Genomic DNA, 23,199 nt, shown 5'->3' with positions numbered 1-23,199 from the left:
CCCAGAGATAGGGCCACACCCCTCTACAAGTTATGTCATTCATAGTCATCAGCATATTTTCATAAAGCATATGAGTGTCCCATCAGAGAACCATTTCATGAACTTCCATCCACTTTTCCACAGCTGGGATTACAACTAACGTAGGACTACCAGGCCCAAATTATTACTAGAGGGGTAATGAAATAACCCCCTTCCCTTCCACCATGATATGTTCAATGGAAGAGATAAGGTTCAGGTGGGGTAAGTGAAGACGCACCATGAAAAGCAGTGAAACTGGGGAGAGACCCTTAATGGAATAGGAGATCTCATGGGAAGCAATATGGGGAAGGGGGGAGAATTAATTAAGATGGCGGGCATGAAAGAGAGAGAATGAATGAGCTATCGAGGGAATGATGGATGGCCAGAAGGGGTTAAGCATCCTACAGGATAAATGACCCAAATTCAGCCTTTAGGGACATACTGGTAGATAATGTTTGTGTTTTTGTGTGTTTACATATATATATAGTTAGAGGTTAACAATATAACCAAACAGTTCCTGGCTATACTGTATTCATCTCTTTGAATTGTATAGCAAATCATCTGCGAATGATGGGCAATTGTCTTATGCTAATCTGTATAGCTAATTACCTGTGATGCTTGGGGGATAGTTCCATATGGAAGTCTCCAGGATTGCCTATTGTTCACCCAGGACTGAATGATCAAGAGGTGCTAGAAAACTGTATATAAAGACCCTTGGGACCTGATCCTTTTTTATCTCAGATCCGCTTAAGGTTTCATGCAGGGGAAGATTAAGCCATAAGCAGGGCCTCCAAAGGGGAGGGGGAGGAAGGGCAGAGGGGGCAATTGCCTAGGGGCCTGGGTGACTGAAAAGGGCCTGAGGCTCCCAGGGTCACCACCGCTGCCATGGTAGCAGCTCCTGGGAGCTCCCTGACACTTTAAAATTGCAGTGTGGCGCAGTGCGGTGGCAGCGGGGGCGGGCTGCCTGGGGCTCCCTGCTGCTTTTAAATCGTGGCGCTGAAGGGCTGCTGGGGGAGGCTAGCCTCCTAGCCCTGCCCCTTCTGGGGGTCCAGAGCCACATCCCACTTTTCCCAGGGACCCGGCAATTCTGTCTTAGCCCTGGCCATAAGGATTAAGATCCCAGCCCTAAGGTGGAACACCCTGAATATGATGTTGGACATTGGACTGTAACCTATGCACTACATTCTAAAAGAACTCTTTGCAACTACAAGGCTCACCATCTCTACTATTAATCTGATCTCAGAACTGTACTCATGTCTGAATGAATACTGATCTCTTTTAATCAATACTCTCTCTCTTTTCTTTTTTAATAAATATCAGTTTAGTTAATAAGAATTGGCTATAAGCGTATATTTCGGGTAAGATCTGAAATATTCATTAACCTGGGGGAGAATGTGTCTGATCCTTCGGGACTGGTAGAACTTTCTTATATGAATAAGATCTTCAGTGATCGTCATCATATTTGACTTGGGTGTCTGGGTGGAGTTGCTTTAAGGGTACTGTGCTGTAGGCTTCTGGTAACCAGTAAGGTATTATAGAAGCTGTTATGTGCTGGCTTGCTAAATCTAAGTGTTAGAATAACCACCAGCTTTGGGGAGCCCCAAATCAAGTAATCTCAGTTGGCTCCCCTGGGACCCCGGTCACAGAGGGAATATCAAGGGATCATAGGGAAGAAGAAGGACAAAGGGGAAGATGAAGAGAGAGGTTTAGAGGGGGAATGGCAGAAAAAGGGAGTATAATTGGATGGTGAACACAGCCAAGCGAAAGACTGAGGGAAAAGAGAGACAAGCAGATAGAGAAGGAAAACAAGAAAGAGACAAGAAAATACCCGAGCAAAGAGAAATAAGCAAACAGAGTTTAAAAAAGGGGGTGGGGGAGAGGAGAAATAGTGGAACTCAGGGGATTTTTAAGTTTTTTTGGAGAAAGGTTCATAGATTCATAGATACTAAGGTCAGAAGGGACCATTCTGATCATCTAGTCCGACCTCCTGCACAGCGCAGGCCACAGAATGTCACCCACCCACTCCTATGAAAAACCTCACCCATGTCTGAGCTATTGAAGTCCTTAAATCATGGATTTGAAACCAAAAAGTTGCAATAATATACACACACACTGAATGTTGAAAGTGTTCCAAATCAGAAGTCAGGTGTCAAAGAGTCTTAACTGAAAATAGTCACAAATCTGGCTTAAAAATCATGATTTTTTCAATATTATCCTGTATAAGACAGTATGAGTCTCTGTGATAACGGGTTTCAGAGGACTCGTTGGGAATAGTATTGGACATGTGAGTCCATCGTTTTTGAGATCAGAGGCAGGAATAACTTAGAGTTTTGTGTATAACAAAACATTCAGTGTAAATTAAAGAGTTTTTAGTCCTGATTTAACTGTAAATCCTCATGCATACTTAATCATGGAGATGCTACTACCCCTCTGCATATTTCCCTAATCAACCAAAGTTGATGCTGGATTTTAGATTGCAGTGCTATGTACGTCTATTGACAATCATATATATTTGAGGTTATGTGGTTTTGGTGCACATCTCCTATAACAGTGTGTTTTTTAGTGCAGAATTCAAGATGAATGCTCTTCTTATTCTAAGTGAATAGAATATTGCCTTTGAAATGTATGAGATACTTCAAAAATCCTGCATTTGACGAAGTGGGTTATAGGCCATGAAAGCTTATGCCCAAATAAATTTGTTAGTGTTTAAGGTGCCACAGGACTCCTTGTTGTTTTTGCTGATAAAGACTAACATGGCTACCACTCTGAAACCGTCAAAAATCCTGGAAATTCTACTTGACATTTCTAAAATGTCTGATAGATGATTATCCTGCACCTATGGAGAGCCCTGTCTGGATTTAGTTTCATCCCCGCAAAGCTCTTTGTAGCCTTCATAGGTTTGTTTCAGTCTTGTGTGGTCGGTAATCAGAGCTTTCTGAATTTTTCTGACACACTATAGCAAATCACAATGTGTATCATGGTGAGAAAATTCATCAATAGTACTGGATCAGATGAATAAACTCTGATTGATGAGTAGCTTTACTTTAAAAACCTTAACCATATAAAACAGAGGCCTGTGAAAAGAGCACATTCGGAAACTAGGAAGCATAGGAGAATGAGCAGAGCTCTGTAAGAGAAAGGCAAGTCTTGTGGTTAAAGCCCTGGAGAAGCATGAAGGAGATCTGTGTTCTGTTCCTGGCTCTACCACAGACTCCCTGGGTGATTTTGGACAATCATTTCATGGGTCTCAATTTTCCATCTGAAAAATAGGAATAATCATTATTATTTTCCCCCACTCTTTGTGTGTATGGTCAATTTAGACTGCAGGGTCTTCAGGGTAAGGACTGTCTGTATATATTTTTGTTCTTGCTTCTGACACCAATGTCCCATTCTCACACTAGTGTTACCCTGAGCCAATCAGTAGCACGTGTTTGGGGTCTTGCAGGTTGGAGGAGAAATAAGAGACATGAAGTCTGGGTAAATTCTAAGTGTAATTTATTCTGTTTACACATATATACTAGTTCTGGAATGACATGGTCACATGGCACACAAGGCAGGCCCCGCTTTCAGAGATCTCAGCCCAGCACTTCCCAAGGAGAAACTCTGCCTCAAGAATGGACAATAATCAGAGCCAGAGAGCAAAGTCTCCCGCTGCTTGCACAGCTCCCTCTCTCCCAAAGCTACCTACCTTTACACAAAACCTTGCATAACCCAAAAAATTAACACAGCATGTCTCCCCAAGCCTAAAGTCTTGCTTATGTTCTTAATAAAAAGAACTTGGATGACTAGTGGCACCTGCCATAACAGCATATGTAGTGCCTAACACAACACACCACAAGACCCTCAACTCAGTGGGGGAATTTTGGCACTACCGCAATACACTACCGATAAATAATACTACAACTACCCTAAACTATATGTCGAATTTATTCTGCCCGCCACCTGAGGACCAGTGTCTCCAAAGGAAACAATAAGTTGTTGATGGCTGATGTGATGACAAGAGGAGCTCATTGGAGCAACTTTTGTTTGAGACACCGAATGTCAAATAGGAGAGCTGCTCAGGCATGATGGTGGCTGCCGAGCATTATTTGCAGTATCAAAGTGATGGACCATGAACCATGACTGAAGAACAAGCACCCAGAACTTCTGTTGAGCAAATCAATACTGTATTTGGTGCTGAACAGCAAGAGGTACAGAGTCTGTTCACAGGTAAGTTGTGCTTAATAACTGTTGAAGAGTTTCTGTAAAAGGGCCAAATTTGGTAGCTTGATAGCCAGAGTGTTTGGCTTCCCGTCAAAGAGTTGCTGAAACAAGACCCCTTCATGAAAATTGATTTCTACTGTGAACTAAAAAATCCCTTTCACACAAACAGAAATCTTTATATTTAGTCTTTACTGAAAGTGGTCATGTAAACAAGTCAGACCTGTAGAAATAAGCCTGTTGTCATGTTCTGCTTCGGCATATGCCTCAAACCTGATATTGAGAGTAAGCAGGATGGAGAACAAATATTTTTAATACTCCCGCCCATTGTTTGGTTGTTGTTATTTTTTACTTTATTTGATTTAAATTGGAATTTTTATTGAAATCAAATACATTTTTTCTATTTAAAAATAAACAAATTAAAAGGTAAATTTCAAATTCTGTCATCCTGTGCTAAAACCCAAACCTACCATAATCTACTTAAATAACTGAAATTAAATAAAAAGTAATATTCAAGCAGGTTGTCTTTGGGCTGAAGTTTTAAAGAAAGTCAAACCATTGAACTGGTGGAACTTGGAAGTCACTGGCTCAGCAGCTGGAAGCCCTGGGAACCCTGGCTCCAGCTGGGGCTCAGCTTCAGGCAACGGGGAGCCTGGAATGCTGAGAACTGTGGCTTGAGCTGGGGAGCAGCTCCTGGCTCCTTGACACAGAGCTGGGATCCTGGAAGCCCCTACTCCCTACCTCTGAGGTGCCCATCTCAGTCATTACTCCCTGGGCTTCTTCGCTGCCTGCTCCCCATTAAGCTGCTAGGGATAATGGGGAACTGGGAGTCTAGAAGCCCTGGGAGCCATGACTGAACCAGGAAACCCAGAACTTCCAACTCCCAGACTCAATTTCTTTTTCAAATTTTTGCAACAAACTGTTTTGATTATTTTCAGATTTTGCCTCCTGTGGGAAATTTTGAAATTTCTGTTTTTCATTTCAAATGGGAACAATGGTTTTTCAGAAGTTTAGATTTCTGCAAAATGGAAACTCTGACTTTTGACCAGCTGTATTCTTAACTTCATGATGTGCTCAGACAGCTCATAGTCACAAAACATAGGTACCCTAACCAAGCAGCCAAAGACAAGAAGAACCGAATATCATCTGGTTCAAGCCTTCTAGGATCAAGGCTGGCACAACTGATAAAGAGAGCTTTAAACTAGGAATTAGGGGGAGATGGTTGGGAGATGTCCAGGAAATCTCCACGCCAGATTTTAGCATTGAGAAGAAAGAAGACGAAGTAAGAAAGGATACAGCCGTGGGTAGGAGAATGTATATAAGGAGCGAGGGCAGTGTAGATACTAGTCTAATAGGTTATACTGGCTGTAGAATGACTGTGCCTAATAGGGTACAAAATGTGAGCGAGGCCAAACAGCAAAAATTAAGATGTTTATACACCAATGCGAGGAACCTAGGTAACAAAATGGAGGAACTAGAGCTACTGGTGCAGGAAGTGAAACCAGATATTATAGGGAGAACAGAAACATGGTGGAATAGCAGTCATGACTGGACTACAGGTATTGAAGGGTATGTGCTGTTTAGGAAAGACAGAAACAAAGGTAAAGGTGGTGGAGTAGCATTGTATATCAATGATGAGGTAGAATGTAAAGAAATAAGAAGCGATGCAATGGATAAGACAGAGTTCGTCTTGGCAAAAATTACATTGGGGAAGAAAACTAGTACAGCCTCTCCTACAACAGTGCTTGGGGTGTGCTATAGACCTCCAGGATCTAATTTGGATATGGATAGAGCCCTTTTTAATGTCTTTAATCAAGTAAATACTAATGGAAACTGCGTGATCATGGGAGACTTTCACTTCCCAGATATAGACTGGAGGACCATTATAACATTATTATTATTATAACATTGTATTTTTCATTGCTTGTGTTTTTGTTAGTCTGAGGAGTGGGGTGTTTGGGGCCAGGCCAACCACAATGTTTTGTGGCATTCAGGATGCTCCGGGAGGGAGGGGGAGGAGTGGGGACATGGTGCACTCAGGGGATGAGGCAGGGAAGAGGTGAGGGCTTGAGGGAAGGGGTGGTATGGGGCAAGGAAGAGGTGGAGCATGGGCGGGAAGAGGCAGTGTGGGGGCAGGGCTTGGGAGAAGGGATGGAGTGCAGAAGGGAGGACTCGAGCACCCCCTGGCTAGAGGGAAAGTCAGTGACTGCGTGCACAACTCCTTAGAGGGTATCAGACTAAGTTTTGGCTTGCCCCTGTTCAGAGCTAAATGCAAGATCACCCCTTTGCTAAAGCCTTTGCCAGTATTTGTTATAATACTTATATAAAACCACTCACTCACCTGAGGAATAAATGCCCTGTGCTAGGAGGAAGCAGGCAATCAGTAGCTCATGTTAGTTCTGCTGTCAACACAGACCCCCCCTCCCGCCCCCCAGGCAATCAAAACCTATCATACTGGTTTTGTGAGATTAGCCTTTGCAGAACCAGATATGGAGCACGTTATGGTTGTCCAAATTAATGCCAGGGAATACTTGGGGCAGAGGGATACAGGGGCCCAGATCTCTCTGGTTAAGCAGAATATGGTCCCAGAGGCAAGTATATTGCCTGGCCAAATGGCAGAGGTTATGGGGGTGGGCGAAAGCAGATTCCTCATACCACTATCTAAAATCCATGTGGTGTGAGAAGGTTTGGAAAGTGTTTTGACTGTGGGGGTAACGGAACACCTCCTAGTTGACCTGCTTCTTGGTAATGATTTTTTTCTGGTAGCTCAGGTTAAAGTGTTTGCCTGCAGAAGGAGGGAGTTTTATGCTAGGACCTGCAAAGGGAAACAATAGGGTCTCAGGAACTGCTGAGGGAATGGGAGAGAACCTTCTTGATTCCTCTACAGCAGGGGGAAGCCAAGTGCTTCTGGGTATAGAGATGGCTGAGACCAGCTCCTGCACTGCAGCTGGAGGCAACACCACCTCAGGAAGGGAGGGGGTGTAATGCCTGCCAGGGAGAAAATTGTCCAGGTTGTTAGCTGCCAGTAAGTTGCAGATGAACTAGAGACAGACCCCACTCTAGGGAGCATAGAGCAATGTGTCCCAGAGGGGAACCCAGAGAATGGAATCTCAAAAACCACTGGGGTGGGTGAGGATACCTGTGACTCTGTCACTCAGGGAACCAGGGTGCTTCAAAGTATGGGAGGGGTTGAGACTAGCTCCTTTCCAGCAGAAAGCAACATGCCCTCAGGCGCAGGGGTAGGAGAGGTGTTGTCAGTGACTGAGGAAAATGTCCCAGTTGTTAGCTGGCAGGGTTTTGCAGCTGTACAAAGAAGTAATCCCTCCTCAGGGAGCTCAGAGAAATGTGTCTTAGAGGGGGGCCCAGAGGAGGAAATTGGAGAAGGAATAGTGGGAGTACATGAATGTCTCCTCACTGATCACTTGGGAGAGGATGCTCAGGACCGAATGGGTGAGTTGGCATCTGATCAGCCTGTGATCCAGGTTTTAAGAAGGAACTGTGTAATTGACCTCCTGGAGGGGAGCAGTCACACAGCTGACTTCTCAGGGACAGAGGGAGGGGTGGCAGAGTGTACCCCAATCCAGGTCCCAGATTTTCAGGATACTATTTCTGTGAAGTTTTTGGAAAGTACTTGTGTCTCTTAAATCAAGATGCAGCTCCAACGCCTGTGATAACAGAGGAGTTGATACCAGAAAATTGCCAGGTGGTAGTTTGTGAGAATGCAAATGGCCCAACTGACAGAGAGTGGGGTGTCTTTCTCCATGTTGGTGAGACACAGAAAGCAGTTATGGAAAAGCTGCTGGTAAAGATGCATCTGATCAAAGGGTAAACACACCTAGCCCAGAGAGCACAGATCACAGCCCTCTAGGGGGCAAGGAAGGATTCAGTGCTGGAAGGGGGAAACACAGGGTAACCTCAAAAAAGGAACTAGATTTTTTCTTCCATATGTACAGTCCTGGAGTTGGGCGACAGCTTCCCAAAGGGCCAGCTAATGTGCAGGATCCCCCTGAACCCCTATCTTGCCAGACACTGAGGTATCAAAATCCCAGAAACACAATTAAAATAAGAGCCCACACAGAGGGGAACACTGGAGGGAAAGAAAAGCCAGTAACTGATTACATGGGAGAGAGTCAAAGGACACCATGGGTAATGAACAAACCAACCTTTAACTAGACTATCTGAACAGAGAGCATGGGATAATAAAGATAATTGTAAACACACATCTGTGATAAAAATATTGGTATTAATGTGAAGACTTGGGATAAGAATTTTGATACTGATGTTAAACCTTATAATAATGCTACTTCTCAGTTAATACATGTAAACAGACTTAAAGCTTACCACAGCAGAGAAACCATAACAAAATCTGGATTAAGTTTAGAAGTGTGAACAACAAGGGTGATGTTGTGGTGAGGTTTTTCGTAGGAGTGGGTGGGTGAGATTCTGTGGCCAGTGTTGTGCAGGAGGTCGGACTAGATGATCAGAATGGTCCCTTCTGACCTTAGTATCTATGAATCTATGTGGTGGGAGTCTGCTATAGACCACCAGACCAGGGGGATGAGGTGGAGAAGGCTTTTTTCAGGCAACTAATGGAAGTTACTAGATCGCAGGCCCTGGTTCTCATGGGAGACTTCAATCACTCCAATATCTGCTGGGAGAGCAATACAGCAGTGCACAGACAATCCAGGAAGTTTTTGGAAAATGTAGGGGACAATTTCCTGGTGCAAGTGCTGGACGAACCAACTAGGGGCAGAGCTCTTCTTGACCTGCTGCTCACAAACCGGGAAGAATTAGTAGGGGAAGCAAAAGTGGATGGGAACCTGGGAGGCAGTGACCATGAGATGGTCAAGTTCAGGATACTGACACAAGGAAGAAAGGAGAGCAGCAGAATATGGACCCTGGACTTCAGAAAAGCAGACTTTGACTCCCTCAGGGAACTGACGGGCAGGATCCCCTGGGAGAATAACATGAGGGGGAAAAGGAGTCCAGGAGAACTGGCTGTATTTTAAAGAATCCTTATTGAGGTTACAGGAACTAACCATCCCAAGCGACCAGCTTGGCTTAACAGTGAAATCCTTGCTGATCTTAAACACAAAAAAGAAGCTTACAAGAAGTGGAAGACAGAACAAATAACCAGGGAGGAGTATAAAAATATTGCTCAGGCATGCAGGAGTGAAATCAGGAAGGCCAAATCACACTTGGAGTTGAAGCTAGCAAGGGATGTTAAGAGTAACAAGAAGGGTTTCTTCAGGTATGTTAGCAACAAGAAGGTGGTCAAGGAAAGTGTGGGCCTGTAGTGAAGCGGTGTGGTTCTCCCTCACCCCGGAGAGGGATGAGCCCCTCCAGATGCCAAAGTGGGCGGAGCCAGTAGATTCTGCGCCCGCCCCTCAGAGGTCAAGGCGCAGGACAGGAAGTACAAAAGCCCAACCCCTGAGCTCACTAGAGACCCAGCTGCCGGAGAAGCCAGATGCTTGTGGCCTAGCTCCCGGTTGGGAAACTCATGCAATTGGTGACCGACTCGAGGGCTGGCCAGACCAGCCAAGGCCTGATGCTGACCAGACCCCAGAGAAGCTGTTAAGCCTGCCCGTGGCAAGTTACCCAGAGGAGCTGCCAAGCCTACTGCTCGCCGGGTACCCTGAGGAGCCCATGGTGCTGGATTCCTGGGAGGACACCGTCCAGACACAGGTACCTCTAAAGGGGGGGGATAGGAAGTAGCCCGGGGGCAGTCAACCCCAGTCTGGCTGCAGCACACCCAGAGCCTATGTCAGAGTGTTGCGGCCAGCATCCCCACTGACAAAGCAGCAGGCCTTCTGCCGCTGCTAGGGCCCCGGGCTGGGACACAGTGGAATGGGTGGGCCTGCATCCCTGCTGCCACCCATCTCGCAGGTGGCAGTCTCCCCCTCTCCCAGGCTCTTCAGAACCAGGGCCAGGGCCTCCTGAACTTGTTTGCTCAGCCCCTGCCTGAGGGCCTGAGCCACGGACTCTTTGCCGCCTGCCCTAACTCAGGGCCTGGGCTTATTGCTTAAGGGTTTGCTCCATCCCTGTCCAAGGACTAGAGTGTTGGACTCGCTACTGCCCACCAACTGTAACCGTTATTTTCCCTCTACCACTGCTACAACGTGAGACCCTTTGGCCAGACTAGTTCCCCGACGTAACCAGACAGACGTAGCGAGGCAGTGTGCTTCCCGCCACCCCGGAGAGGGACAAGCTCTGCCGAACCCTTCTACAGGGCCCCTTACTGAATGGAGGAGGCAGCCTAGAGACAGAAGATGTGGAAAAAGCTAATGTACTCAATGCTTTTTTTGCCTCTGTCTTCACGAACAAGGTGAGCTCCCAGACTGCTGCACTGAGCAGCACAGTATGGGGAGGAGATGACCAGCCCTCTGTGGAGAAAGAAGTGGTTCAGGACTATTTAGAAAAGCTGGATGAGCACAAGTCCACAGAGCCGGATGCACTACATCCGAGAGTGCTAAAGGAGTTGGCAGATGTGATTGCAGAGCTACTGGCCATTATCTTTGAAAATTCACGGCGATTGGGGGAGGTCCTGGATGACTGGAAAAAGGCTAATGTAGTGCCCATCTTTAAAAAAGGGAAGGAGGAAGATCCGGGGAACTACAGGCCAGTCAGCCTCACCTAAGTCCCTGGAAAAATCATGGAGCTGGTCCTCAAGAAATCAATTATGAAGCATTTAAAAGAGAGGAAAGTGATCAGGAACAGTGAGCAACGGCAAGTCATGCCTGATTAACCTAATTGCCTTCTATGACAAAATAACTGGCTCGGTGGAGAGGGGAAAGCAGTGGAAATGTTATTCCTTGACTTTAGCAAAGCTTTTGATACAGTCTCCCACAGTATTCTTGCCATCAAGTGAAAGAATGATGAATGGACTATAAGGTGGATAGAAAGCTGGCTAGATCTTCGGGCTCAATGTTAGTGATCAATGGCTCCATGTCTAGTTGGCAGCCAGTATCAAGCAGAGTGCCCCAAGGGTCGGTCTTGGGGCCAGTTTTGTTCAATATCTTCATTAATTATCTGGAGGATGGTGTGAATTGCATTCTCAGTAAGTTTGCAGATGACACTAAATTGGGAGGAGTGGTAGAATACAGAGGGACCTTGACAAATTGGAGGATTGGGCCAAAAGAAATCTGATGAGGTTCAACAAGGTCAAGTGAAGAGTCCTGTACTTAGGACGAAAGAATCCCTTGCATCGCTACAGACTAGGAGTGGCTAGGCAGCAATTCTGCAGAAAAGGACCTAGGGGTTACAGTGAACAAGAAGCTGGATATGAGTCAACAGTGTGCTGTTGTTGCCAAGAAGGCCAATGGCATTTTGGGCTGTATAAGTAGGGGCATTGCCAGCAGATTGAGGGATGTGATCGTTCCCCTCTATTCAATATTGGTGAGGCCTCATCTGGAGTACTGTGTCCAGTTTTGGGCCCCACACTACAAGAAGGATGTGGAAAAATTGGAAAGCGTCCAGTGGAGGGCAACAAAAATGATTAGGGGGCTGGAGCACATGACTTATGAGGAGAGGCTGAGGGAACTGGGATTATTTAGTCTGCAGAAGAGAAGAATGAGGGGGGATTTGATAGCTGCTTTCAACTACCTGAAAGGGGGTTCTAAAGAGGAAGGATCTAGACTGTTCTCAGTGGTACCAGATGTCAGAACAAGGAGTAATAGTCTCAAATTGCAGTGGGGGAGGTTTAGGTTGGATATTAAGAAAAACTTTTTCACTAGGAGGGTGGTGAAACACTAGAATGCGTTACCTAGGGAGGTGGTGGAATCTCCTTCCTTAGAAGTTTTTAAGGTCAGGCTTGACAAAGCCCTGGCTGGGATGATTTAGTTGGGGATTGGTCCTGCTTTGAACAGGGGGTTGGACTAGATGACCTCCTGAGGTCCCTTCCAACCCTGATATTCTATGATTCTACGAACCCTTTGTTCCTCCCCCCCCCCCCGAGATTTGAAAGTATCTTGTCTCCTCATTGGTCATTTTGGGTCAGGTGCCAGCTCTTACCACTAATTCCCGAACTAATGGACCATGTAAGCACCACTTGGGTATACACAAAGCTAGACCTCCGGTGTGAGTACAACCTAGTAATTGTTGGAGCTAGGGATGAATGGAAGGCTTGTCTTTTGAACTCATTACAGTCACTACAAGTAGCTCATGATGCCCTTTGGTTTGACAAATGCACCTGCAACTTTCCAGCATTTTATTATTGACATACTTTGGGACACTCTGGACCAATACATCATAGCATACTTGGATAACATTTTTTTTTTTTTGGACAACGCTGAACAACCATGTACTTCGTTCCATCCTGAAGAGGCTACACTAACATGGCCTCTGCACTAAGCTAGAAAAATTCACCTTTGATCAATCCTGCATAGATTTCTTAGGCTTCATCCTATGTCCCACTGGTATTGAAATAGACCCACGCAAGGTAAAGGCAATCCTCAAATGGGCAGTGCCATAGAATATTCATGAACTACACCATTTCCTGGGGTTTGAAAACTTCTATTTGTGGTTCATCCTGATATTTTCAGAGCGGATTGCCCCCTTACTGTCCTGCTCCAAAAAAAGACAGAGATCCTCTGCTCTCCTAAGGCCCAACAGGCCTTTAAGAAAATAAAACCCACGTTTATCACTACTCTCATATTGGTCCACCCTGACACCACGCAAGCCTTCACTATTGAAGTGGATACTTCCAGCTTGGCAATTGGAGTGGTGCTATCCCAAAAGCACGGTCATCAACAATTGCTACATCTATGGACCTTTTACTTCAGAAAATTCACACCACACAGCAAAATTACAGCATTTTAGACAAAGAACTCCTGGCAATTAAGATTGCCTTTGAAGAGTGGCATCACTATCTAAAAGGGGCCTGGTACTGCACCCAGGTGTACACTAGAATATGTGCATAGGGCTAAGGTCTTCAGCCAACAACAACTTGGTTAGGCCTTATTCTTTTTTTGCTCTGATTTTCTAATCTTCTATCATCCAGGAACTGAAAACAGCAAGGCAGATGCTCAGTCCCAGAAGGGAGAATATAAGATGACCTAAAGACTCGAAACCTAAAACCTCCTGCATCCTCAAGCCTCATAACTCTCTGGGGACAGGTCCCTTCCAAAACCTGCTCACCCTCATATGATCGGACCTAGAACACAGTATCTCTCCTGTTGAGCAGAAACCGTAAGTAGGGAACCCCCCAATGTTAAAACAAGGTACCTACATGAAAGGACATCTCTCTCTCTCTCTCTCTCCCCACAAGTCTCCAAGGACCTGACACACCCCTCCTCTGAGGCCCCCACCCCCCTTCCCTCTGTCATTTTCTCTACCCACCCTCACTCACTCGCTCATTTTCGCTCATTTTCACCAGGCTGGGGAAGGGGGTTGGGGTGCGGGGGGATGAGGGCTCCGGCTGGGGGTGTGGGCTTTGGTGTGGGGCCAGGGATGAGGGTTTTGAGGTGCAGGAGGGGGCTCCAGGCTGGGACCAAGGGATTCAGAGGGCAGGAGGGGGATCAGGGCTTGGGCAGGGGGTTGGGGCACAAGGGGGTGAGAGCTCTGGCTAGGGGTGTGGGCTCTGGGCTGGGGATGAGGGGTTTGGGGTGCAGGATGGTGCTCCGGCCTGGGATCGAGGGTTTGGAGGGCAGGAGGGGGATCATGGCTGGGGCAGCAGCTTGGGGTGAGGAAGGGGGTCAGGGATGCAGACTCTGGGCAGTGTTTATCTCAGGCTGCTCCCAGAAGGAGCAGCATGTCCCCACTCTGGCTCCTATGCGGAGGCGTGGTCAGATGGCTCTGCACACCGCCCCGTGTGTTGACACTTACCCTACAGCTCCCATTGGCCGTAGAACAGCAGAGCTGGCGCTTGCAGCATAGGAACTGGAGGGGAGACATGCCACTGCTTCTGGGAGCTGTGCGGAACCATGGCAGTCAGGGATCCTGCCTTAGCCCCGCTGCGCCGCTGATTGGACTTTTAACGGTCCAGTCAGTGGTGCTTACTGGAGCCACCAGGGTCCCTCTTTGACAAGGCGATTCGGTTGAAAACCGGACACCTGGCAACCCTATTCATTGTATGTTTGATGTTTATGATTAACTCATATCATGTTATATATAATCATTGCATGCTAAATAGATTTAAGGATCATAGAAATAAGATTGATAAGTATTTAGAAGTGATCAATATATATTTAGGTATCTAAGTAAAGTAGGGCTGAAATAAAATGTCTGTTTAGCCATATTAGGCCTTAGGCTTAAGAAATGCTTGACATAAGTAAATGACCAAAGAATGACCTGATGCCCCAAGATTCTGAGAAAAGATGAGCCAATGGGTGGTATTGAGAAAAATTAACAGCAATATACAGTAAATTACTACAAGATACCTTGTAGTCACATTTTTCTAACATGTGCCATAACCGCAGGGTACACATTGTGCATAGATACTTATGAGAATAAATGGAACTATAAACAACCTATGAAAAACAGTGTTGCACAATATTCTTGGGGGATACAATATAAGTAAGGGAAAAGAGGGCTGATTCTTTCATGTACATGCAGAGTGTTAGGTGTAGTCAGAATCACAAGATGAAAGAGGGCTCCGAGATTCCCTACTGGAAAACTCCAGCAGGAATCATTCCTCTACTGATGATGAATTGGCAATGCATCCATCAGACCCTACGAATATAAGATAAAAGACTACAACTGGAATCAGTGGAGAAGGGGGCTGGAGGATCTTTAGTTCACAAAGGGTTCTGTCCATGAAGCTCCTGATTGGGGGAGACATCCAGCCCCAACAATTGGCTCGGATGGACTACTTAAGCCAGAAGGATGCACAGCAAGTTGTCCGAGCAACTAGGTGGATCCCTGGCTGGCTACCACTTTGGACCATGCCTACATGCCCGATTCCTTAGCCCTGCCTGTTCCTGCCTCCCAGCCTGTTCCTGCTGTCTTTATCCCAGATCATTCTCCACTCCTGGTTCCTGTTTTTCTGCCTTGCTCCAGATCCCTGCTTCTCTGCCCTATCCCTGACTCTGGCTCTGGATTCGACCCTTGGTTCATCCTCTGACTCCATCTCTGACCCTTAGCTCCAGTTCCTGGCTCTGAAGTCCAACCACTAGGAGTAAGAATACAGGAGTAATTGCTAGCACTCTTGTAAACCAGCCACTGGAGGAGGTCTTGACAAATACTTTCACAGAGGGTTACTCAAGTATTTACTAATCAGCAGTAGAATATTGTTGATCGGGAACCTTGGATTCTGTCCATGGCTTGGGGAGAGGAATGTAGTTTATAGGCATTAGAGAAGCAAAACTTGTGTAGCAAACCTGAAAAGAAGTATGCTTCAGTGGATAGAATTGGGGTTTATTATGTGAAAGAGCTGGGGTCTGTCCCAGCAGAGAACCTGCATAATCTCTCTGCCAGTTTCTTTAAACAACTAGGTGTGTTCAGCAGGTCTTTGGGAACTGCCTTGTAAGGTTGGGGCTCATGGCCTTGGTCAATGAAAAGGGTAGTGAATTGCATAGGAATATAAGCAGCACTTAGAAGAGGTGAGGTTTGAAATCCTGCGTTTCTTTTTCCAACCCTTGGGAAGTTTGCCCCCATACTACAGTGGCATTTGATGAAAAAAATCCCTCAGATTTAGTAGTGGCATTTTGGCAGTGGCAGATATGTTGGCACATTTGGCTGGGTGCACAGATTTATGGTTATGATTAAAGTGTTATAAAATGCTCCACAAACAGTACCTGTGTATAACTGATATTAGCTGTCTAAAAGTTTTTTAATGCACAGTTCAGGTTGCTCAGCTCTGCCTTGTACCCTTGTAAAGTGTGGAGAGTGGCGTCACTTAATCTTCTGTGTGACAAGGTTTACTCCACAGCAGCCTCATGGCCTGCCAGAACACGATGCACCCTGCCTCAGGGCCTCCAATGATCAGCCACTGCCTCTTGTGAGATCCATGGCAGTGGTGCTTTAGCCCTCTGGCTAAGCCACTCTTCAGTTCTCGCCTTCCGAGATATTAAAGTCCCAAAATAAGAAAACCGAAAACTCTTAATAAGGTCGCCCCACAAGTCTTCAGCAGGACCCCGCCCTTTTACTCTGAGCCCGTCTCCAATAGCCAGTCCTTTTGTCAGTCCCCCAGGGCCCATTCGGCAGTCATCCCATCCACTTTGAGGCTCGTCCAACTGGAAAGCTACTCCTGGGTGTAAACAGGCTTCCCTCACAGAGAGGGAAGCAGGGCTCTGCTCTACTTCCTGGACAGCACCCAACAGAGCTAGGCTGTCTCCTTTTAACTCCAAGCTCCACACCTAACATCTGCTGCAGCTGTAATAGGGTAGGGCTAACAGGATCCATAGGCCCTCATTAATCTCCTCCTTGCCAGTGTGGGGCCTATATGACCCGTCACAATCTGAAAACTAGGAAAAACAAAACTGAGCTACACATCAGGCTGCCTGCAAACACTCTGGCTTGGAAAGAGCCCCAGACCCACTGCCTATGTGCAAATTACTGTCTCTGGCACATTACTAGGGCTCAAGCCACATTGGAGATCCAACATTTACCCTGAACAACTTAAATATTCCTTCCTCAAAGGGGAAGTGGGTGCCAAACACCAGCTGAGTAGTCTGGTTAGGTTTGTGGTGGAGGTTGAATTTTTCTATCAAATTTCAAGTAAATTGGACAAGAGGTTCCTGGATTAGGACACTCTAAAAATAGAGATCTTCACCGTAGGTCAAAAAGTAATCTTTTTTTTTGGCCACTCTTCAGTCAGTGAAACAAAAAAAAGAAGAAAGTTAAAACAATTCACTGGATTCCCCTAGGTGGGATCTAGTGCACAGAACCAAAAGTTATTATCATTGATTATTTGCAGTACAGTAGCCCCTGGAGGTCCCAGCCAGGATTAGGATCCCAGTGTGCAAGGCACCATATCTATACCTTATAACAGAGAGTGCTTATAGAAAGATTGGTTTCAGAGTAGCAGCCTGTTAGTCTGTATTCGCAAAAAGAAAAGGAGTACTTGTGGCACCTTAGAGACTAACAAATTTATTAGAGCATAAGCTTTCGTGAGCTACAGCTCACTTCATCGGATGCATCCGATGAAATGCATCCGATGAAGTGAGCTGTAGCTCACGAAAGCTTATGCTCTAATAAATTTGTTAGTCTCTAAGTGCCACAAGTACTCCTTTTCTTTTTATAGAAAGATTATTATAGGCAGAGCTGGTAGCAACTCCTATTATTACGATTGCTGGAAACATCCCTGTTTTCAGTTGCTTATAACTTTGCCAAGTTTTAACCATTTGGACTGAAATTTTCCATGCCTGGTGTTTCCACCAGGCTGAATACTGTGAAAGTTGCCACTAAAATGGTTCAGCCTTTTCTGAGAACTAGGTTGCTCTGCCCATGTTAAAAACAATTCTTGCAACCTTTTCCCTGAGAGGCTCTAGCTCCCCCATGTTTTGGAGCAGGGACTTTAAATTTGGTGGGGGGGTGGTCCTTGTGTCAGGGAGGCATTTTTGCTGTTCCCATGAAAATCCACATAAAATATGGCCAAGTTATAAGACCTTGAAAAAAATCTCAGTTTGCACGAGCTCTGTAGAGACTTGTTAGAACTTTGTAACTTAATGCTTTTTTTTGTTTGAGTTTTTGTTGTTGCTGTTTGTAATCTTGTCAATCACCCATGATTCTCATCACACCCCCACTTCTGCATCAGAGCAGCTGTGGCTCCTCCTCTCCACTCCCTCAACCTTATTTCCCATTTCTTGTTTTCCCTCACCCCTCGACAATTCCCACCTACTCCATCACAATCTCCCCTCTACTCCCACCAGCACAAATAAATATAGGTCCCAACTGTAACCTCCTCCTGACCTCTGACCATATCTATCCTAACCTGGGCCTTCCCTCCATCCTCACCCTATCTACCTCCTACAGTGATCCTCTCCACCACCTTGGCCCCTCTGCTGCCATCCTGTCTAAGCTCATGCCCACTCCTCTCCTTTCTCCTCCCCTTCTCTTGCTGACTCTGAAACACCCACTCCAACTCTAAAAAGATCACAGCCATCCACAACATCTTCATCTCTCCTTCCCTCCAGCTCCACACTCTAGCACTCCATAAGGTTTTGCACTGGAGTGTAAGTGTGATGAAGTTGGGGTACATATTGCTTTTGGTAGCTGCTGGAGATGAAGATGAAAGCCAAATGGAGCACTGTAGAATGTTATTGACAGTGTGTAGGCAACAAGAAGGTGGAAAGGAGTGCACAAGTCTTTCCCCTTAACTTCTTATTTCCATGCTTTAAGATTTTGGGTGAATGGGGTGTGGTCCTGCCACAGTCTTAAATGTCTGTCATTTTTATGGTGGGTCATTCAGCCATTTGTGAGCTATGAAAATCTGGGGAGGGGGAAATCAACGTTTAAAAAAATGTATGTTTACTACTTAAATTATGTAGGTGTTTTTGGAGCTCAGACAACACTCACCGACATGGCTGCTTGCACGGTCTAGGCATATCTTCATCTTCTTCAATTTGAAAGTAACACTCACTTAGATAAAGTGACTCCAGTTTACAGCAATGCTTTAGACAGAATGAAAGAATAATTCCATCCATTTTGGTGAAGTCATCGTAAGTTAATTTTAGCTTAGTGTAACGATTCATTGCACTCTGCACAAATTTTTTTCTTGAATTTCATACAAACAGTGAAACTCCTCAAGATAGGAAGTAGTCTTCTCACCAACATAACCGAACAATGACAAAATAGGTTTTTCTTGAACCCACTTTAGCAAAATTTCTTTAATTAGTGGTGAAATTTTACAGCTAAGCATTTTCTCCCAATCCTCCTTTCTCTCATCATTTAAAAGACCAAACAGGAATCGCACTGTTAATATGGAAGAATTCCCATTGTTTGTATCCCTTTTCAACAACGTCTTGACATTTTTCAAAATAGTTTCTGAATCTTCCACTGTTTCTTTTTTCTGCAACACACAAGATAAAGCTGCAAAAAATTCTTGAAAACTCAAGTGAATGAAGCTGTAGACATATTCATGGCCAATGTCTTTCTTAAACATGTTCTCATTCAGAAAGAGAGAGTCAGCTGTATCTAAGCCATGGTTCTTGATTTCATCTTCCTTAAAGAGTATTTTCTGGCTCCTTACTCCATCGGAAGCCAAGGAACAAAGTCCCTCCAAGTTCAATTGTATCTGTTGCTTTGAATTACTTCTGTCACCTTTCAGACTGGAGAGGTAGAGCATGTAGACATCAGTGACCATTCTTGAATTTTGTGCAAGATCTTCACCTGCTTCCATCTGTTGTTCCAAAACAGTGCAGATGATCCAACACACAATGAGAATAAAGCACATGGTGAAGAGCATTTCACGATCTTCTACAAAGTTATAGGCTTTTCTTGCTTTTTCTTTATTTTTAAAGAACTTGTAAAAATATTCTTTTCTCGCATTTTCAGAAAACCCCAGGATCTCTGCATAACGTTCTGCACAATGTCCACCTTTCAAACACTGCTGGAGTTTCTCCAGAGCTGTTGGCCTTGTAGTAATTATTAAGTAGGATTTGTGAAGCACTTTTTTCCTAAATAAACTGCTCAGTATAATTTCCATTGGCTGCTTCTCACAGGGATCACAGGAGAAATTACTTTGACTGATTAAAGGAAAATCTCAGTTCATCAAAACCATCAATTATGAACAGGAGATTTTCTGGATTCATCAAAATCTCTTTATTTGGTGCATTTTGATCAGGACAGTTCTTGAAGATCAAATCTTCAACACTTCCCTGATCACTGACAAAATTAAATTCCATACAATTTATGTAGAAAACATAATCAAACCTGCTCTGATACAGTTCTCTATTTGCCCAATCGAACATGATCTTTCTTGCTGTCAGTGTTTTTCCAATCCCTGCAGCTCCCAGCAACATGACAATTTGTGGTGATTGTCCATCTTTATCAGAGTCAAATAAATCGGCTATGGTGATAGGACTAGCACGTTCAGCCATGATTTCTGCATGTCTCCGTCCCAAGGCCATTATTTTCATTTTCTCTCTGCTTTTTGTGACGATGTTCATTTACAATGATCAGCTCTGTGTATCTTTCGTTTAGCTTCACTTTCTCACCAAGATAAGCGTTCATGTCTTTTATTGCTCTGTATTTGTTTAGTATATGTTTTCTGTACTTCTCCCTGTAATCTGAGTTAGTGATATGAAGCATTAGATATTACTGTAATGCTACAATAATGCTATTTAAACAATAATACTGTTTCTGTAAGTTTATAGTGCATGTTTCATCATTAGGTATCCTGACATAAATTAACTCTGGGCCCAGTCCTTACTCATATCAGTTACCCCATTGAAATTAGTCATATGAAAAAAAAAGCATAGGCTCAGGCCCTCTATGCATTTATATTTATATATATAAGAATCACTTCATCAGTTACTGAAATGTAGCTATATCTAGGATGAAACCTGTCAGGTGTTTAACAGTGCACAATGGCACTCTGTAACAAAGTGATGGATGACATGTATAACTGAAACAGTAATGGGAATTTAGGTACAAAGAACAGAACTAAATATAACCTAAGATTTGTCCAGGGCTCAGAGGTTTAAAAAAGTCCCATAGCACCTTCAGTGACCAAAAATGTTAACTTCTCTTTATTTCACCTCATTTAAAAGATGGCATTCCTAGCAGGAGAGTGCCTTCCAGCATCATGCTGCTGCACGGGGTCAGTACTTCCTGAGACAAGAGCTCCATCGACTCACCAGCACCATGTTCTGAAGCACCTGATTCTTTCCTGGAGATCTCCCCATTCATTTCTTCATCCCCCATCCATCCCTGCATAACCGGTGTGATCTGATGAGACTGCACTCTGAGGTGTTACTTATTACTTCTACAAGTAAACCCAATGTCTGGGTGATCTAGCCTATTTCTGGTAATCATTGGTAATTATGCAATGCAATTCTTTATGGGAATGTCACATACCATTTGCTGACATTTCAGGTGTTTGCTGAGGACCCAAAGCTGAAAGAGAAATTTCACATGAATGTTAGTGCAACAAAAATCACAGAGTATCATGCAGTTCAGGACATTGGGACAAGTCATTCATTCAGGGTTCTCTGCAGTAATAAGCTCCCTAATAAACCCACGATTGAGGCAGGCAAAGAGAATTTCTTTGGCGACATTAGTTCAATGACTTCTTCAAAATGTCCACCAGAAGCAATACTTTTTTTTTTAAAACCACTGGAGTAGCCACGTATGGTATGTCTACACAGCAATGTAAGCCTGAGCTCAGTCTAACCTCCCCATGCACCAATTGTGCCAACCTAGACCTCATATCTAGGGTCCCAGGACCTTGCAAGCTGGAGGATTTGAGCCCGTGTTAAGCTGGGACCTAGGATCCAAGCCCTATTGCTTTCCTGTGTGCATGTAGCCCTGGCTTGACTTGGGTCTGGGAAGCCCTCTGGGTGCATCCCAGAGATCCAGGTGGCAGAGGAGCAGCGCTGCAGGCAGCCAGCCCAGCAGCCAGAAGCTCCATTACTGCCTGGCAAAACATGATCCCTGTTCCTCTCCCAGTGGCAGCAGCTCCTGCTCTGGCTTCTCCTTGCTGCTGCACAGAGCTTCCCTGAACCAAGGGGCAAAGCTGCCAGGCAGGAGGCAGCTCCCAGACACTGGGATGTTGGGAGTGATCCCTTTCCTGGCCATGCTGAGCCAGGAGCCCTGCTGCTCTCCCTCCCTGCAGGGCACCTGCCTGGTCCCTACTCCACTCTCTGACCCCTTGCCCCTAGTCCAATTATAGGCCACTTTCCCAGTGGCCTGTCAGGGGCACCCAAGTCCGCCCATTACTCCAAGTCCCAGCCTAGCGACCCTAAGAATAGCTGCCACATGCCGCTGTGTCCCTTTAACTAAGCTGCCAGCCAAGACCTCTCTCCCTCCCCCAGTCCCAGCTGGCACTGATCTGTCCATGGTGCTGCAGTTCCCTTTGGCCAGTCCTCTGGCTCCAGCAAGGAACTGCCTGTCTCTGGCTTTGCAGGTCCTTTTTAGATGGCCTTCCTGTGCCTTGATTAAAAAGAAAAGGAGTACTTGTGGCACCTTAGAGACTAACAAATTTATTAGAGCATAAGCTTTCGTGAGCTACAGCTCACTTCATCGGATGCATTTAATAATAAATTTGTTAGTCTCTAAGGTGCCACAAGTACTCCTTTTCTTTTTGCGAATACAGACTAACACGGCTGCTACTCTGAAACCTGTGCCTTGATTGGCTGTGTCCCCCAAAGCCACTCTAGGCTGCTTGGAGGACTCCACTACTACTCCTTTCCTGGGAAAAGAGTGGCAGGATCCTGAGGCCTCCAGCAGGGGGCTTCTGGGCCTAGTGCCCCCCATCACACTCCTATGGTGGTGGGGCAGCTTTGGCTCCAGCTCTTCCTTGCCGCTGTGCAGAGCTTGCCAGGAACAAAGCTGAGAGGTGGGAGACAGCTCCCAGCTGCCAGGATGTTCAGCTTTATCCCTCCTCTGGCTGTGCTGAGCTGGGAACTCTACGGCTCCCCTTCCCTGCAGGGCACCACTTGGTCCCACTCTACTCTCTGACCCTTGCTCCCAGGCCCCTACTGCCCTCCCTGGGGCTGCATGTTTAGAGATGCCTGGGCAGCGTGCACTGTGAGGGCAATGAGTGGAAGCAGTCCAAAAACTTCCCCACAAACTACAGGGACCCTTTATCTCTGCCTCCCGGGGTGCGGTGAGGGCAGGGATAAGGGATCCTTGGGGGGGGGGTGGGGAGGTGGAGCAAACTTCACCCCAAGCCCTGGGGAAACACTGCAGCAGTCCGTAGCTGGCAGCAGCCAGCCTGGGGGAGGGGGTGTTTTTCCTCTGATACCGTCATTTTATGTCAAACTTCAAAACAGACAAAAATAAATTAAAAAAACCCAAACAAAAACAGCTTCATTGAATAGCCCATTTTTAAAAGTTAAGAATTGCAAAGTTTCATTTAATAGTTTGGCAGCCCTGGAGACT

General features: G+C 45.5%; 1 protein-coding gene and 2 pseudogenes across 2 annotated transcripts in view; 1 reads left to right on the top strand and 2 right to left on the bottom strand.

Annotated features, from left to right (window-relative positions):
- Nucleotides 1-23,199, bottom strand: part of LOC119857533 (NACHT, LRR and PYD domains-containing protein 3-like) — a 296,613-nt gene that overhangs the window by 15,406 nt on the left and 258,008 nt on the right. The gene's annotated exons all lie outside the window — the stretch shown is intronic.
- Nucleotides 1-23,199, top strand: part of LOC119856962 — a 180,975-nt pseudogene that overhangs the window by 90,347 nt on the left and 67,429 nt on the right.
- On the bottom strand, nt 18,715-21,474 carry LOC119857535 (annotated as a pseudogene).

Source organism: Dermochelys coriacea, chromosome 6, assembly GCF_009764565.3.
Source record: "Dermochelys coriacea isolate rDerCor1 chromosome 6, rDerCor1.pri.v4, whole genome shotgun sequence".
Classification (NCBI taxonomy): domain Eukaryota; kingdom Metazoa; phylum Chordata; order Testudines; family Dermochelyidae; genus Dermochelys; species Dermochelys coriacea.
Note: the sequence above shows the minus strand (reverse complement) of the source record. Positions and strands in the feature narration are given on the sequence as shown.